Source organism: Plectropomus leopardus, chromosome 18 (genome assembly GCF_026936395.1).
Source record: "Plectropomus leopardus strain MGB_pleo_1.0 chromosome 18, ASM2693639v1, whole genome shotgun sequence".
In the NCBI taxonomy this organism is placed as follows: Eukaryota; Metazoa; Chordata; class Actinopteri; order Perciformes; family Serranidae; genus Plectropomus; species Plectropomus leopardus.
This window is the reverse complement of record NC_142193.1, coordinates 7,209,778-7,227,200: the sequence shown is the minus strand read 5'-3', so window position 1 is coordinate 7,227,200 and position 17,423 is coordinate 7,209,778. Positions and strand designations below refer to the sequence as shown.

At 39.4% G+C, this 17,423-nt stretch overlaps 1 protein-coding gene across 1 annotated transcript in view; it reads left to right on the top strand.

Annotated features, from left to right (window-relative positions):
* The window catches only part of LOC121956111 (RNA binding protein fox-1 homolog 3-like), a 575,995-nt gene that overhangs the window by 188,064 nt on the left and 370,508 nt on the right, over positions 1-17,423 (top strand). Inside the window, exon 5 of the mRNA XM_042504225.2 lies at positions 15,453-15,546. The gene's annotated coding sequence lies outside the window, so the exon portion shown is untranslated. The remainder of the gene's footprint in view (positions 1-15,452; positions 15,547-17,423) is intronic.

The following is a 17,423-nucleotide window of genomic DNA, read 5'->3' as shown; positions in this document are numbered from 1 at the left end:
CCGTGTTTAGGTTTGCTGGTAACAGGGGGTGGCTGTAGGTGCAATGTGTCAGAACATTTGAAGAAGATTGAGTGTGAAAAGCCGCCCACTTCTTCCCCCTGCACTCTTCATCCGCCAGCAGCCTGAACTTGGAGGCTGCACAGCGGCGCTACGAGGCCGGCTGGCCTGAAAATCACTTTGTGTTCCTCTCCCAGGCACATGTGATATGGATGCGTCTCGGGCTCGGCTCAGGCCCTCCCGACACCGTGATTAATGGCACTCGCTTCTCTCCCCATCTCATTCTGTTACTGTCAGAGTTAAGTGGGCCGAAGACAATAATAAACAGTCAGTCTTCTGTGAACCCCCTAACACGATCATTCCACCCCACCCGATTCCCCCTTTCCAATGAGAAAAAGAGGAAGAGAGATGGAGTGAGAGATAGAGAGAAAGTGTGGCGCGTGTGTGTGTGTACATGTGCTGCACAGGGCAGACAAATGCAGAGTTAAAGACACAGAAACGGGGCTCAGTGATGGAAATGGAGGCTGGGAGATATGTCAGTGAATCAGATTGTCTCATGAGCATGCAAAGTTTACAGAGGGGGGGTTGCTTGGTTTCAGTCTTACAGCACCACCACAGCATGGGTGCAGGTTTTAATTATTTATATATTATGTGTACTTCAATTTTATACATTTTTTTCCTACTTATTCTATTTTTCTCTTCATCCCCATACAATATGAAAGTCAATTAGTAGAGCCATGAAAATGACACTTAATTGCATGTAATATAATTGCATGGTAATGCTGTTTACGTGCAGATTGATTTAAAAAGTCTGCACTGCAGTACCTCACGATAATAATGCAGCACTGATGACAATGATATTAACTGTGATAATTAAACAACTCATAAAAGTATCTAATAGATTTTAATACATTATGGAAATAAATAGAAACCAGTGGGTGCCCAGAACATTAGACAATCTGGATGTATTAAACATTGCAATTGGTTTTGCAAAATGCGTATTTGTGATGTAAAGTGTATATTATTTGTAGTTAATGGGCAAAAACATGCAAATCCACTGCTACAGTATGGACTTTTGAGTGTTACTCAAAAGTACTATTTAATATTTGTCCAAAAATTTCCCTCTGCTTTTCAGGGAGTGCTGGTTATGGAACTGACTATCAGATGCATTGGTAAAAGACAGAGGCGACTTCACATTTATTGATTACAGCTTCACCATTTCAACATTTCATATTGATCAGATAATACTCAGCTGAAAGGTCCATATACACAATATATAGTACATCACCTGATTTCACACAAGTAATCCCAGGTTGACTTCTGTCATAAATCATGTAAACATGCACCCATGAAACTGTTTATAATCTTTACAACAACACTCAACTCCTGAGATATCACCCATGTGACAACTGAGAGGATGCATTCAAAAACTTTCATTTCATTCAAAATCCCTAGGTGCAAAATAGTCTGAATATAATGATTATAATAAACATCATAAATTCATTTTAGGTACAGTTTGTTATTTATTAGAGAAAATGGAGTAGCGCTAAACTGAGGAAGTACTTCAGATAATTAGTGAGGGAGTTTTTTTCATAACAAAAGGCACGTTTTTACATGTCTTGCACACCTTTCCATTGCACTTTACTCAGCTTAGGGACTGTTTGCTACTTACGAGAGGGGAGTGGGTGGTGCAAATGGGGGAGGCACTTTAGATATTTTTTTAAGCACTGGGGAAGAAGTCGTGTGTTTTTTTTTAATTTGGTTAGGGAAAGGACAGTCATATTTAAAATTTTTTATCATGTATTTATTTTAAATTAACTCAGAACCACAGACATCTGCAACTGGAATAAAAATCCACCTTTAAGAAAAATCTCCCAAATCACACCATTTATCACAGCCAGAAACTGTGAAATATTATTATCTGATTATCTATTATATTATTATTTTTATTTAAGGGAGTGTCATGTATTTTCCCTCAGTCACCCAAGAAGGCACAGGGAAAACATATCTAGCTCTCATGACGGTCATGAAACAAACAAAAAGAACAACAAAACAAACAAGAATGAATAGATAAACTGGTAAATTAAGTACAGTCCTTTACTTAAACAATTTAAACTCATGATACAGTAAAAGTGGTGAACATGTTTTTACCCAAAGATAACTCAACAAATAATTTTGAAAATGTCAAAAAGATGAGCAAACACAGTATACCAGATGATTATCATTAATTAAACTAAACTCATTTTCTGGGTGTTTGAATAAATATGTAAAAAAGTTAAAGTCAAAATAAGAAAAAAAATAAACATTCCTAGTTATCAACTCAGTCATTTAATTCGAAGATAATCAACCTCATGGTAATAAAGAGCCATTGTTATTTTCTTTGGAACAAAACAAGATATAAATCTAAGACAAGATGATTAACAGAAACATCGAAAAATACCTTTGTCTGATACCCAAGATTATTAAGATAAATACTCTGTATTCAGACATTCTCTAATATTTGCTAGATAATTACATTCATCAGGCCTCTAAAAATGATTAATAAAAAACAGGCAATAAGGGAAAAAAACTGTTAATGTTAGAGTAAACCGGGATGATGGGTCTCTTATTTATTTATTTTGGTTCAAAGGGTCATAAGACAGATTACTTGGAAACCACTGATATATATATAAGAGGAGGCTGATTAAGAAAATACTCTTGTCAGAGCCTTTAGGAAGAAAATCTAGAATTTTGTCAGATTTATATTAAAGGAGGAAATCGAGATAGTTGCAGCAGATAGTTGAACAGAGCAAGCTAAGACACTCTGGAATCAGACCTGCCGTTTCAGTCACTAGTGAGTTGTCTCTTCCTGCAAACTCCAGCCTCCTCCTCCCTCCCCGGACCTGTCACTTCACTCTGCCATATCCTCTTCAGTCGAGCACTCCCTCCTTCTCTCTCTGTCTCTGCAAGACACCAACCAACCCGCCACACAAGCCACTCAGTGCTCATACGGCTGCAGCACCGCTCAATCCTCCGAGGGTTTCCGTACACAAGCAGGAATAAAGGGTCAGGGTTTGAGTTCCAGTCACTGCCCTCGGTTTCAGGGCCTCAGAAGCCTCCGCCGAGGCTGTGAGACCCTTCACCACCATTACATCCACCTCCTCCTCCTCCCCGTCTTCTTCGTCTGTCTTATTACTGGGGATGACCTGCCTCACAGCCCCTGGGCTCAGTGACCGAGAAATCCTCCGGCCCTCACTGTCCCCGTCCTCCTTGCTGCTGGTGGATTGTCTTTGTGTCTACCGGAGTGGCCTCGGAGAAATGAAGTGCCATGATCTCATCACGCCGAGCCCATTGTTTTCACTCTCATGCACACTGTGTAATAGCCATGGAGATAAGGGGATGATTCAGGCCTTTCACGGAAGGAAATGTGAAAAGCCTGCCTGTGAAAAAGTGAAATTACTGTTTTGATGGCTTTTGATGGCGGGGGGCATAATTGCTGGATGGAAGGAAGGATGGAGGGTGAAATACACATAGGAGATTAGTATTTCTAATACTGGAGACGGTTGGTAGGAGGCCCTGCAGAAGGGTATGCACGCAGTGGGTAGTTCTAATGAAGCTGCCATGTATGTAGAAGAGCAGATTGACTAAAATAGCTCATTGTTCTTCTTTTCCACCGCCACCTTTGCCCCTTCTGGATTGAAACTACATTCTTGATGGCAGCACTGATTATGATATTGTTCGACGCTCATCGCCATAGTAACAGTGATTATTTTCACATTGTTTGTGCATGAAATAGTTGCCGGAGCCTTCAGGAATGGCAAACGAGCTTAAGTATTTTTGGCAACTGGCATAAGGCTCATCAGCACATGCAGACAACACGGGTCGGAGGATTACAGCTTGTAGTAATGACAGGGGCAAAGCGTAAATAGTATAAATACTCCATGGGATTATAATTAGCCTTACTCTGCGCATTTAGACACACTCAAGTGGAACTAAAACCTTATTGACTTCTGGAGACAATTTCATATTAATTGGATGCCTCGTTTTTCTCACTTTGTTTTTTTTTTCTTTTTTTGAGCATCTGACAAACGCGGTGGAATAACAGAGAGCGTAGCGGATTAGCATTAGCCACAGCAACAACTCCGACGCCACCTTCATTGCCGTCACCTGGGCTGGCGACGATGGCGCCGATGAAGGAGGGGATGGGAATCAAAGGGGAGCTTTGAAGTTGTCAACTAAAAAGCGCAAAAAGGAGGGATCAATGTGAGCGGGAAGCTGATAAGATAAGGCTGGTAGGGATATATCCTCTGGGTGGAGAGACATGGAGGGAAAGAGGACAGGGTTTCCTGGTGGCGCTGGTGCCCGGACATGAGAGGAATTAATGTGTCCGCCATTGCCACCACCCCTTCAAACACACACATAAATACACACACACTTTTTCATCTCCCATCTCAGCATTCGGCATATGTCCTCCTCCCTTTTTGTCTCCTGTGCTCCCTCCCCTCGTTCTATCTGCGCGTCGGCCACAAATTTCTCCCTTATTTTCCATCCAGAAGTGGGGGAAAGTTGTAAAGCTAATTAAGGAGCGGGGATGCGGCAGCTCGACAGATGTGCATTGAGATGGGTGCTATTGAGTAGCGGGGATAATGGTGTGTGGACCTGGTGGGCAGCGGGGTTGTGTTGGAGGGAGCTCCTACCTGGGCGTGCATGTTAATCAGCGCGCCTGTCTGTTGAGAGCCGGGGAATTAAGGGGGAAGGGAAGCGTGTCGCCAGCCTCCAGTGAAGAGACAAAGCTGGCAAGCTGATTAAGAGCACAAATTTGCCAGTTTGGTCAGACAGGGAGATATGTGTACGAAGAAGGAAAAGGGCAAGAAAGGTGTGTATTGATTAACAGTGCTGGTGGTGGTGGAATTAGGGGGGGTAGAAATCTACCTACCGTTGTCAGGCTAAATATTTCACAGTACTTGAAGGCATCACAATACTTCAAAGGGGGCAAAAATCACAAAATGGCCATCACATATCTGCAGGGAGGCTGTGAAAGTTGTTGATAAATGTTAATAACTTAATGATTTCTCGACCCGACGCTGAGATTTCTGCCTGTGAAAACTCACTTTGCCTGCACTCTGAACAAAAAACCCTAACAGCCTGATGAATTTCATGACATTCACAGTCTCCTTCACGTCCACACACATTTTCAGCTGCTCAATAATGGAGGACGGAGCTCCAGTATGAGCAAGCAACATTCCAGTGATGAAAGCGTTTTGCTTGTTTTCTTTCCTTTTGCTGTATTTTACATCAAAAGGCTGGAATCTCCTGCTAGTCACTGAAAGATAACCACTGAGATAACCCACAGATGTCTTTATATCATCTTACAGAAAAACTGACTGACTGGGCCTTTGAATACTCGGTACCAGTCCTTAACCTGCTTAAACTTACTATGCATATGCAGTGCAGCATACAGGATGAGATTATGTTATACTGTATATACAATATGATATTACATTTTTCAACACTCATCCCAACTTGCCAAATATCATCACTTTGTCAGCATTTGCATTGTGTCTTTTCTAAATGCACTTCATTTTTCATGTGACATGTAAAGTTTCTACTTGTTCCATGCATACAGTCTTTTTTAAACATTAGCATACATTGCAATGTAGGTAAAACATTTCCCTTTTTTAGGCTTAATTTGAAGACAATTTCAATTTCATGAATCAGCGATACCTTGTCTAGTGCAGTGCTTTCAAAGCGTGCAACATGTATAAATAGAAGCACCGCATCCGGCAAAATTTAAGCTCAAAACCTCAAACCCTTAAATCCAAAATGTCTTTCCATTGATGCAGTTTTAATTTTAAAAGAGTAACTGCCTTTTTTCACCCCAAAAAATACACAAACTCTTGAGTAAACAAACGGTGTGGCTACTCATCCCTCCTCCCACCTCCCCTGAAATGTGATCTCCAGTGTTGCCAACACCGGCCTGGGCTTGGCAGTAAACACACGGCCTGTCAGACACGGGTGGCTCTATTAGTCTATTTATAAACACATATATAATGTCAATCATTTTTTAATATGCTTATTACTACTGCAATACGAGCACATTTAGTGCAATCAGTACAGCAAATGTGTCACATTTACAAATGCTGGTTCAGCCGGTTAGCATAAAATCAAAACGCATTAATGTCGCACACCAGACCAGGCAAGCAAAACCCGTAATCAACCCAACTCTGGTATTTGACGAGTTGGGTTGTTGTCCGCTACCTCTAAAACTGACACACCCGGTGTATATCATACCCCAAAAGGTACATCTTTGCATTGGTGTCTGACACCGACACCACTGACAAAGCAGCAGTGTTTGACAAGATTGGAGTTAAGAAGGGAGAAATATTCATCGACTGGGTTTAAAAGTGTGTAAAAGTGACATGGGAAGGGCAATCCAAGGTACTACACTCACAGTTACAATACAATACAAAAAGAACATCAACAGATCAAGTTTTCGAATCCACAAAATGTGATACAATATCTTGTATCCCATACTGATAACAAAAATGAATCCAACTGTAAACAGGCAGTCTTATTAAAAAAGTTTTGAGAGAATGAGTATTTTTCAGGTTATGATAATCAAGTCCCAAATACTTCCTCACATCACAATGTCCAAGATTCAAGGTGGAATTAATTGTCATCCTCTCCATGTACAATAAATATATGAGAACAAAGTTACATTCCCTCAGGGCTATGGTATACAACATTATAGCAGACACAATAAAAAATTTTTAAAAAAAGTACAAAGACAAGTACAGCGATGTGTTAAGGTCAGTAAAGTGCCTTCACACATGTAAAGATGTGCATTGTTTCATCAAAAGCAGAACAAAGTTCTAATGGGTAAAAAGCTAATTATAATATCCTATATTAAAATAACAATGTCTTACAGTCCTTTAACATTGTCGATTGAGCTGAAACAATTAGGTGATTAATAGACTGACAGAAAACTGTCAACAGTTTCATTACCAACTAATCACTTTCAGTCACATTTGCTACTATCAGCTTCTCTCTGATCAGATAAAAGAATAGATGAAGACAGATTACTTGATAAATTTAACAATAATTTGTTTTCAAAATAATTTCACCTAAAGATCACACAGCTGTAGTTATAAAAACGCCTACAAAAAGGTGATCTGGTTGAACGCTAATTAGCAGCATGACTCATGTAAAAAAGAGAGAGCTTTGAGGTTTTGGAGCAACATAAGAAAATTTACACACAATGAAAACTCTTCTGTGTCCAAAGTGCAAATACATAAGTCAAAAAAGTATTTTTTCTCACATCCAAATGAATAGATTTACAGCATATGCAGCACAGGCAACAAAGATGTACGGCGATCAAAAGTGGAGACTACCAGCAGAGAGATTATGGATATAAATCATGAACAGAAGCTTTAGAAACTAGAAGTTGTTATTTATTTCAAGCATAAAGTTCTTTTTTTTTAAGTATTGATGTCATTTTATCCAACTATTTCACCATGGTGGGAGAATGACACTTTCTGAATAGAAGTTTGAAAAAAAAAAACTCCTGGCTGATATTTTAATTAAATAAGAATAGAGATTTGCTTTAGTGACACCTTGTGAACAGCACAAAAGTTTTTTCACACTCCAATGAAAAATAATTCACTCCTTTAGATAGATGCACAGCTTTATGCTTTCTTCCCCAGATATCTGCAAGTTTTTAATTAGAATTATCTCCCTTTTCACCAACAGAGCCTGATCTAATTTCTCCCTAATTGTTGTTATTTACACAGTAAAGGTTCACGGGTATTTATCGACATTTACTTCCCCAGATCTCAGTGTCTGTCGTCGATAATGAGTGGGGAAATTATTTTTAACACTCAGTCATTATCTGTGTGTTCAAGTAGTCTTCCTTTTAATATGCTAATGCAGCTGATATAATCAGCTGGTAATTGTAAAACACTTCAAGTACGACACATTTTGTGGCACTCTCTCCTGAATGAAGAAATCACAGCCAGTCGGCGGCAGTGGCACAGCGCTGCGGTTGGATGTACCGACGATCTGTTTATGTTCTCGGGAGACGTTGTGGAGGGAGCGCCTGCCATTCGATCCAGCATGGCACAAATCCAAATCACACACAGACTCCTATAGAAATGTGTAGGCTGGCGTAAAAAGCCCTCTCCCTGTGTTAGCAATGCCACCACCACCACCACCCACTTCTGCAGCTTGTTTTTGCTTTCTCATCTAGCTTTTTATTCTTAAAAATCCACCTTTGATTACCATTGATCCTCCCACACATTGGTTTATACCTGCGTGCTATTCATGTCACAACATCTTAAATGAATCTTTTTTTATTATACGTTAACCAGAATGATGAAAGAAGTGTTCTCCCCATGTCCTCCGGGGATGCTAGTGCTTTTCTGCGGGAGAGGATGGGATCCTGACTTTGTTTTTCTCCTTCGGCTGTTATTTCCCTGAAGAGAAGAGCAGAGTGAAGGGAGCTATGAGTGATCGACTCTGCCTTTATTCTCCAGGTTTTCGGGGGATTTGAAGTTATTGAAAGTCTGGGGATGGGTGACAGCTCGGAGATGTCTATGTGATGCCTATCAGGCGTATACGCCGGCCTGCGCCGTTGTGTGTTTGCGTGCATGCATGTGTCCAGGCTCGCGGGCTCCGAGACAGAGGGCACGGGCTCCATGTTCTCAAATACATGTTATTCTTGTGGCCAATCATTTCTGCTCACACATGACATCTCTCCCAGATTGATTTCATTCAGCTGTAGAGGGCGGCAAGATCAAACAAATGTTGTCTGAAATAGCGGCGGCAGTGCGGGGAGGGGGGGGGGGGGGGTCAGGGGTGGGAGGTTGCTTGCTTGAAAGATGAAGTGAGGGATGGAGATGGAGAGAAAGAGAATCAGTCATCCAGTCAGCACTGTGCCATGTGGTGACATGGTATAGCGCTACTCCATAAACCAACAATCCTTTTCACAGCGAGGTGGCTTTTTTGTAGAGGTGGTTGTGGGGCCCTATTCCTTCACGATGCCTCTGAGTACCCATCCAAGGAATAATGGATGCGTAATATGGAACGACAGCTTGCAGAGCACTATCATTAATGTTGTAATTCACTTTTAGTGTTTCTACTATTGCGCTGCAACAGGAGGCACAGATGTCACCTGAATCTGCTCCTTCTAGCAGCCAGAGCACACCCGGTTTTCACCAGCTGTCTTGGAACGCACCCTGCCAGACCCCCCCCACCCCCCGTGTGGGCAAATGTGGGCACGAGTGAGTTTGTGTGTGTGTGTGTGTGTGTGTGTGTGTGTGTGTGTGTGTGTGTGTGTGTGTGTGTGTGGTACATGTAGTCTTGTCTTGCTCGCCTTTTGGATAAAAGTTGGGGTTTTTGAACGGAAGATTCTTTTCTTCGTTTGCATTTTATGTTTGGTACATTTTGGTCCTAAACTCATTCCAGGGTTTAGTTTACAGTACAGTTTGGGTTTAAGGATAATTAATCATTTCTGCAAGTTCTGTTTCTTCTTTCATCATTTCTTTTTTTCTAATCTTAAGTTATAAGATGCACACAATGAGTTTTCACTTTTCTTTAAGCCCCTTTGTTTCCTCCAGTAAAGTTAATCCATCACTTTGAATGAGAGGAAGACAAGCATGTTTGGCAAAGCATCACAGAGCAAACATCAAGCTCTAAACTTTTACATATTGGAAAACAAAAGTTCAGTTTATCATTTGATAATAATACACATATTGAAAAACATTGTGTATCAACACATTGTGTTATTGTATCTAACTGTAAACCAAGGACTCTGTCTGCTTGTCTGTATGTATGTATGTGCTTGTGGCATATCTCAAGAAGTGTTTATCTGATCTATTTCCCACATGGCGTGTGTATTGTTGGGGACCCAAAGACATGCAGTGTTGAATTTGGTGCAATTAGACCATTTGACATGTTCACATACTAATGTTACAACCGAATTGTTCTTCACTTCCCTTGAGTCTTCCCACAAGCTGATAGCCTGCAGGAAAAGCACCAATCTACCAATGCAACTCAGACTGTTTGTCATACTAACTTATAACACTAATAGCATTACTGCCGGCAAAATACCTCAGCTAATTTAAGAGAAACTAAATCCCCAAACCACTTTTTTTTCAGTTGAAAAGCAATACTTATGGGTATTTTAGGTCCAACTCTTGACATCTAACTGCAAAGTATTAAAATTGTACATATTGTGTTATAAATGTGCATAGTGACTGCCCTCTAAAGGTTGAAACCTCTCTATTACAATTGAATTTGGTTAATGACTGATTCTTTTACCAGGAGCCTGCTTTCATTACCAACCTTGGCCCCTGTCGCCGCCCCATCTCCACCTTCTCATCAGCCAACTGCTAAGTGTGTGTACGAGGGGCAGGGAGGTGCTGTGGATCAAGAGGCAGCACATTTGGGTGACTGAGTGTGTCTTAGCTTACCTTCCGGCCCAGCCCATTCTTTTTTCTTTTTTCTTTTTTCTTTTTTACATTCCAGGGACAAGGCATTCAAACCAAAAGTGTGGGGGCTTTTTAACCGAGATGGCTTTGTTGAAGAAATTCACTAATATGCCTATTTGGAATTTAATACCTCTGTTAAATGTATTTTACTGGACCACTACTGACTGTGACTTGACTGTTTTATAGGGGTGGATTTAGTGATTTGGGTGCTGCAGGAAATACCATTTGTCATTAGTTTTCACGCCTTCACCATCTGGTAATATTGGTATTGGCAGTGGTAGAAGAAGTACTCAAAACTTTTGCTTGTATGAGCAGCAATAACACAGGCCAAGCAATCGGCCAAAGTTGGAAACAGGAATATTATGAACAGGCGCTGCATTAGTATATATAATAATGCTAATAATATATTAAAGATGAAAATGATTCATTTGACTTTATGCAAAGCAAATTACAGTGTTCTACTGTCTAGCATCTATTGTAATAAATTACTGATTATTGTATAATAGCAATCTATACAGTAGTCAATTTATTTTAGTTTTGATTCATTGTAACATATGAATCTTTGTGTTTATTCTGCATCTTTATGTGTTTGTTCTTTTGTTTTAACAACTTTCCAACAAGAAATGTTAACTTCCACTTCACACAGAGGTTCAGATCATAACAAGCAAACAAGAGACAACCTCCAGTATGAAAAAAATTAAGCCAAAGCCGCAAGTGCCAAAAAAACTGCAGTTCCTCAAATGGTTACTTGAAGCTGGCTACAGAGGCAAGTCAGTCCTCATAGACCTCCATGTTAAAATGCCCAACTTTACAGCAGAAATAAACATTAAATTCAAATGTATTTCGAGCATGTTAAAAAAAGGAAAACAAAAGAATGTTTATACATAACATATAGACATACACAAACATAAAGACAAACCTGAAAAGGAGAGGGAAGAAGTGCAAACTTACCCAAATTTACCCTTCTCCATCAGTTGTTCAAAATAATTGACCCATTTCCATTTTTATATGGATCAAATTTTCATAAACTATGTATAGCTATATATAACTATATGCAAACATATTTACATGATATAGAGATAATTTAGAATTTATATTTAAAGAACAAGAGGAAGAGATAAAAAGGAAATAATACTACAACATAGTACAAAATAAATAATAGCGATAATCCCAGTGACTGTCAAACCCCTTATTCGCAAATGTACGTATATCATGAAAATCATATCCTTGTATCATATCTTTTTAAGTTGGTCAATGTTTGAACATTGCTTCAACTCTATCTTAAAACTGTTCCATAATTTGGAACTTTCATAACTGTCATACAATAACTTTTTACAGTTGTCCATATCCTGTGAATATTTAATTTAATTATAATGTAATTAAATTCTTTTCCCCTTTAGATTATACCCTCCATCTTGATCACAGAAAACTCTTTGAACATTTATTGGTAGTGAGTTATTTATTTATTTTTTTAGCTTTAAACATTGTTTGTGCTGTTTGCAATTCCAGATGATCCATGAATTTTAATAAAAGGCTTTGGTCTTCCTCGTCATGACAACTGTACAGGAGGGGTGAATTTTTATATAAAACAACGCCAGCCTCTCACCCAAATATGGTCACTTCTGGCTCAAAAAAATAAATGGAGGCAGCCAGAATACGCAACTTGAGGCTTTAAAACAGAATGCCACAAATCACTGGGTGACGTCTTGTTAGCTATGTCAATTATTTTTTCAGTCTATACATTCCAACTACCTATTACTATCTTGTTACCAGCTAACTGTGGTTGGGGGACACTACTACGGGCAGCTAATCAGATTCCAGTAGGGGGGGCAGTGCCACCCCATGGCCACTTCTCTGGCCCACTTATGAATGTCTACGAATTGAGGTTATGCATCATAATTATTTAAATTAAGCATAATCCCAATACAGCGGAGGCAGTGGGGTTGATTTAAGAAGTATTTTATTTTGCGTCTTTCATTACTGTATTAACATTCACCCTTACCAATGTCTGTTTGTATTTGTGCATATGTCCACTATATTGCAGTTTAAATATTCCTCATTCCTTCGAAACTACCGCAATGTGCATTAATAAACATGAAGCCCATCTGTCAAATATTTTGTCACATTGCTTCAAAGTGCAGTGCTTCCTCTTCTGCTGCAAAATGCAAAACAATAAGTAAATAATGATATGGATTTCATGGATACCAGGCCTCTTATTGAAACAGGTGTGATTAGCATATTGTTTGTGTTTCATGCTGCACCGTAGGCCTATTTGTGTTATACAGGGACCTATATGGAAATGAGCGCTTTGAAAAAAAAATCAACAGAAATGTATCCTATTTCTTTAAAAGGGGCACAAATTTACTGTGAAGATCATCCTGGCAAAACCACAGAGGGAAATGTCAGAAAGGGAAAAAAAGGTTCAAAGAGAAAATAGCTGACTGACTCTGTAAGTGAAGCTAAGCTCAAAATGAAAAATGTTCATTATATGCCCGTCAAGGTGAAAGGAAGCCATCTCCTCGCCGCTGCAGTTAAAATGTCGACCTCTCCTTCTCTGAGGGCGAAAAGAGGAGAAATGTAAAAAGAGGAGAAAATGCTGCTCCGTGTGTGTGTGTGGGTGTGTGTGTGTGCATACATGTTTTGCATGTGTGTAAGTGTGTGTGTGTGTGTGTGTGCATGTGTGTGTGTGTGTGTGTGAGTGACTGATCTGAGCTGCAGTTCAGACAAGGGCAGAGATGTTAATGGTGCTGCTCAGTAAAATGACCCTTACATCCGTTTCTTCATACATTTTACAATGCTTCAGAAGTCCTCATATTTTCCCCTTGTCAGCAGTGTTTGTGTATCATTGTTTTGTTGTGTGTGTGTGTGTATGTGTGTGTGTACGTGTGTGCGTGTGTGACCTCTACAACAAGCTCTGCGCCCTCTCGGACCTCCACTTGTCTCTTTGTATGTACCTGCTCATGTTAAGGCTGTTAAACTGCACTCAGGATGCATTTTATTCAGCAGTGAAGCAGAATGTTATGGTCGACCTCTGCGGATCACAGATGCTGTCCCCAGTGCCTCATTACTGACAATTTATATAATCTAATGTTACTTGAATCGCTCGCTGTGCTGGCACATGTGTTTATTTTTAAAACAACTCTCATTCAGCGTTACAGCCGCCATGTTGCTACGAATCCCTGAAAAATAAACCAGCAGGTGGGCAGCTGAGCGGCTGACCACGTTTTTTTGGTTTTTTTTTTTCTTCCGCAAAAAATTTTTTTAAGAACAACCTTCATGGCTCTGACTGCAAATGAGCGGAAGCCTCGCAGTTTTGATTTGTTGGATTCTGTGCTCGTGCCAAAGTCCGTTACAATTTTCATAAGGATCCGACGCCAGTCTGGCCACACTTAACTATCTGTTATGGATTATGAGCTAACCTTCCACCTCACCATCTTATTTCTTACTCTAGAGTTGGATGTGAAAGTTTTTCACATTTTTATGAATGTGAGCTGCGGCATTAAACTATAACTGCTCTGAACTCAGTGCAGATATTAAATCCCATTATTAGAAACCTCTCAGTGTTTTAAAGTTTCAATTTTATTTCGTTGTTGCAGTATATCAGTTAGTACAGGAAATTGTGAAAAGTTTATGGTTTAAGTTTGGTTAAAATTACATGAAAAGACCAAAACCTCTAATGATTGTATCTAATAACAAGTAATGTGTGCGTATGTAACACCTAATATATCTTCCTCCTGTGCCATAAAACTCCATTGTTATCCAAAAATTGTTAAAACACATTAGCGAGCCACATGGATGCGCTGGGTGACACGTTTCTTCTCTTTAATGAACACACACTGTATTTTATTTTGACTTAATTCCCTGAACACCATCCTGCTGCTTTATTTTTTTACCATAGCAATAAATGCATATTCATCCACCACTAAAAATAGTTCCAACAAATACATATCCTTCTGTTTGTGTAAAATTTGTTAAAACCTACGATGGCCAGCTGTGAGAGGGAATTATTGAGCCTTTTTTAAAATTTAACTTTATTTTTATGAAACTATATCTTTGTAAGGTGTTTTTAAAGATTTGAGTCCTCAGTTGAGACAAGGGGCTTAGAACTGAATGCACTGACTTTTGAGAGACGGACTAACACATTGTTGGTTTTGGTCTTTTTATGGGTTGTCATCCTTTAACTATTGATTTTATGGCGTACTACATTAAAAATGCATCACCCATTAATTACTATTTGGGATAAATGATTGGGATATGGAGCAGATCCAAAACGTCTACAGTCAAGAGGTCATCTTTCTGAAGTTTCTCTTGTAGATCATGGTCCCAATTGGAGGAATAATGACTAAGGGCTCATTTATGCTCAACATTAATTACATATATAGAGACAGATGGAGCATTTTTGTCTGGTGTTTTAATTTTGCCCATATTTGTGCGCGTTTTCTAAATGCTTGCGGATACTGACAAAACAGAGCAGTGCCACCGGAGAGTGTGGAGGCAGTGCAGCGTAGTTCAAGTGAGATTCAACCATATGAGATGATATAGGTATTTGTAAAAAAAAAAAAGGACCAGAATAAACCAGTATAAAAATAAAAAAAATTGCCTGTCCACATGACTCTATGTATTACCTCCGTTTAAAGGTACATTAGTACAACCTTCTCCATCTTCCCCTTGTATGTTGTTGTCAGAAGCTTTTGACTTCGCCATCTGTTGGCTGTGTTCATGCCAACATGAAGGACACATAGAAGTGTAAAGGCAGTGACATTAAAGTTTGAACGTATTTACAGACGTATTTATTTCTGTACATAAAGGGATTATAAATGAGCCTTAAGAGGGCTTTATTCTAACATGAATATGAAAAGAGAAAAGAAAAGTTAAGTGCTTAGTTGTAAAACCTTCATTGAAACTGAAACTGTAATTTCTTGCCTCATAATGCAAACAGATTAAGTAACATATCACTATCCAACACACCATCTGCTCTTTTTCTTCCAGAAACTGATTGGCATAGTGTGGCGTTGACATTGGACTTCGCTCTGAGCACCAACAAGTGATTTCTTCTCTTCTCAACAACTCCAGCCTCAGACAGGTAGGATGACTCACTTTTACAAGACATACATAACTGATGAATAATGATATATGAAGCAAGGAACCTAAGGGGAAAAAAGGAGAGTATCCTCAAACTGGGTTCAGGCAGCAGGCTATGTAAACTTTATCGTACAGAAGTCATTGGAGCCTGCTGGGTAACAACTGACATTGTCACAGGACACGGTCATGGCAAAGACATACACCAACATATATAAAAAGTTAACAATAAAACAAGATTGTCAAAAATCTAAGTATTAGAGTTATAAAAAAAACCCCACACTTAATATAAAGTAGTATTTGATATGACACCACCTAATATTCACCAAACTCAATTTACCAGAAACAATAACAGCACAGAAGTTTGCTCTCTCAAAATTCAGGGTCTAATACAATGATGCATAAAAAAAAAAATCTAACTCGCATTAAAAAAAAAAAAAATTAAAAAAAAGAGAACTAAGTACAAATAGTAAAGAAACTAATTTGCTAGGGCTGAGATGACCTAAAAGTAAAATTAATAAAACATAGAAATCTTTTTTTTTTTCAGTACACTGCGCCTGTACCGTCTCATTATTTAGCTCATCTTCTAATTAAAAGATGTCTCAGCAGGTCTCCAAATGCCATATTGACTTAAGTTACAAACCACTGGACAACAAAGGAACACCATTTCTCTTCTTTTGCCATTTTGTGTAATGAGCCACTGTTTCCGTGTCCCCCTGCACAGTGTAAAATGAAGTGAAAATGCTTTCTTCTTGTCAGCTCGTGCTTTCTGCAGACGGTTTAAAGACATCAGAACAGACTCATTGGAATGATAATCTGGTATGCGTCTGCACTTATGGAGAATATCTCGAAGCATGTCAGACTCGCATCAAAGCCGTTGTTGTAATTTTCTTTTCAAGGGCAACTTAAAAGAGGAGTCAGGAAGAAAGTGGCATTAGTTTCTTGTTTTCTCCTACAAGGCAGCCGGTTCAAAAGTAACCCAGCACTTTCTGATGGGAGTGTAGGATGATTCAGCAGGAACCCAACAGCCCATCTGACTGATTCACATTTAAACATAAACAGAAATATGGTTGCTCCAGGGAGCTCCGTAGAGAAATGGAAAGTAGCCCCAAATTTCACAGCAGCAAATCAAACGTCTTTTTTTTTTTTTTTAACTCTTCTCTTTCTGTTTTCCCTTTCTCTATGGCTCCCTGTAGCATTGTGCACACATAACAGCACCTACTGATTGGGCTTATTTGAAGCACGCACCCTGACAAAAAATGGAGAAGAGGAGATTTTCCCGTGTCACAACGGGATTGAATGTGGTTCTCCAGAAGAGGAGGGCCTGAGAGGATTATATGGCTCAGTGGGCGCTGTATTGTGTGGGGAGTGGATACAGCAGGTACCCACCGAATCCCAGCCAAGAGACAGACACAGTGTTGCTAGGGATAATGTTGCCTCCCAGCAATTAAACTCTGGAGGTTTTGGAGTGGTTTAGAAGGAAGCTTGTTAAATTATCCCATCGCTTCTTTCCCCTTTTCTCTCTCTGTCGCTCTGCCTCTCCGGTAACCACGTCCTTTCCCTTTTTACCGTTTCACTGGATGTAAACCTATAAGAGGCATCATTTGCCTTGAATACCTGGTTGCTTAATTGAATCCTCCTCTGTTGGTTTATTGCATCTTTTTTTTTAATCACGTATAGAGAATACAGACATAAAAGAAAACTGCACCTACACCCTCACTCTGTTGAGGTGAAGTGACACTAAGAATGCCAAAAGCTGCCAGTTGATGGCAGCTTTGAATTAGTAAAATATAAGCTTTTTTTTTAAATGACATTGAAACTCTGAAAAAGCAATGATAACCTGAATTTAATGCTTTTTTATTAAAAATTGAGTCATAAGAG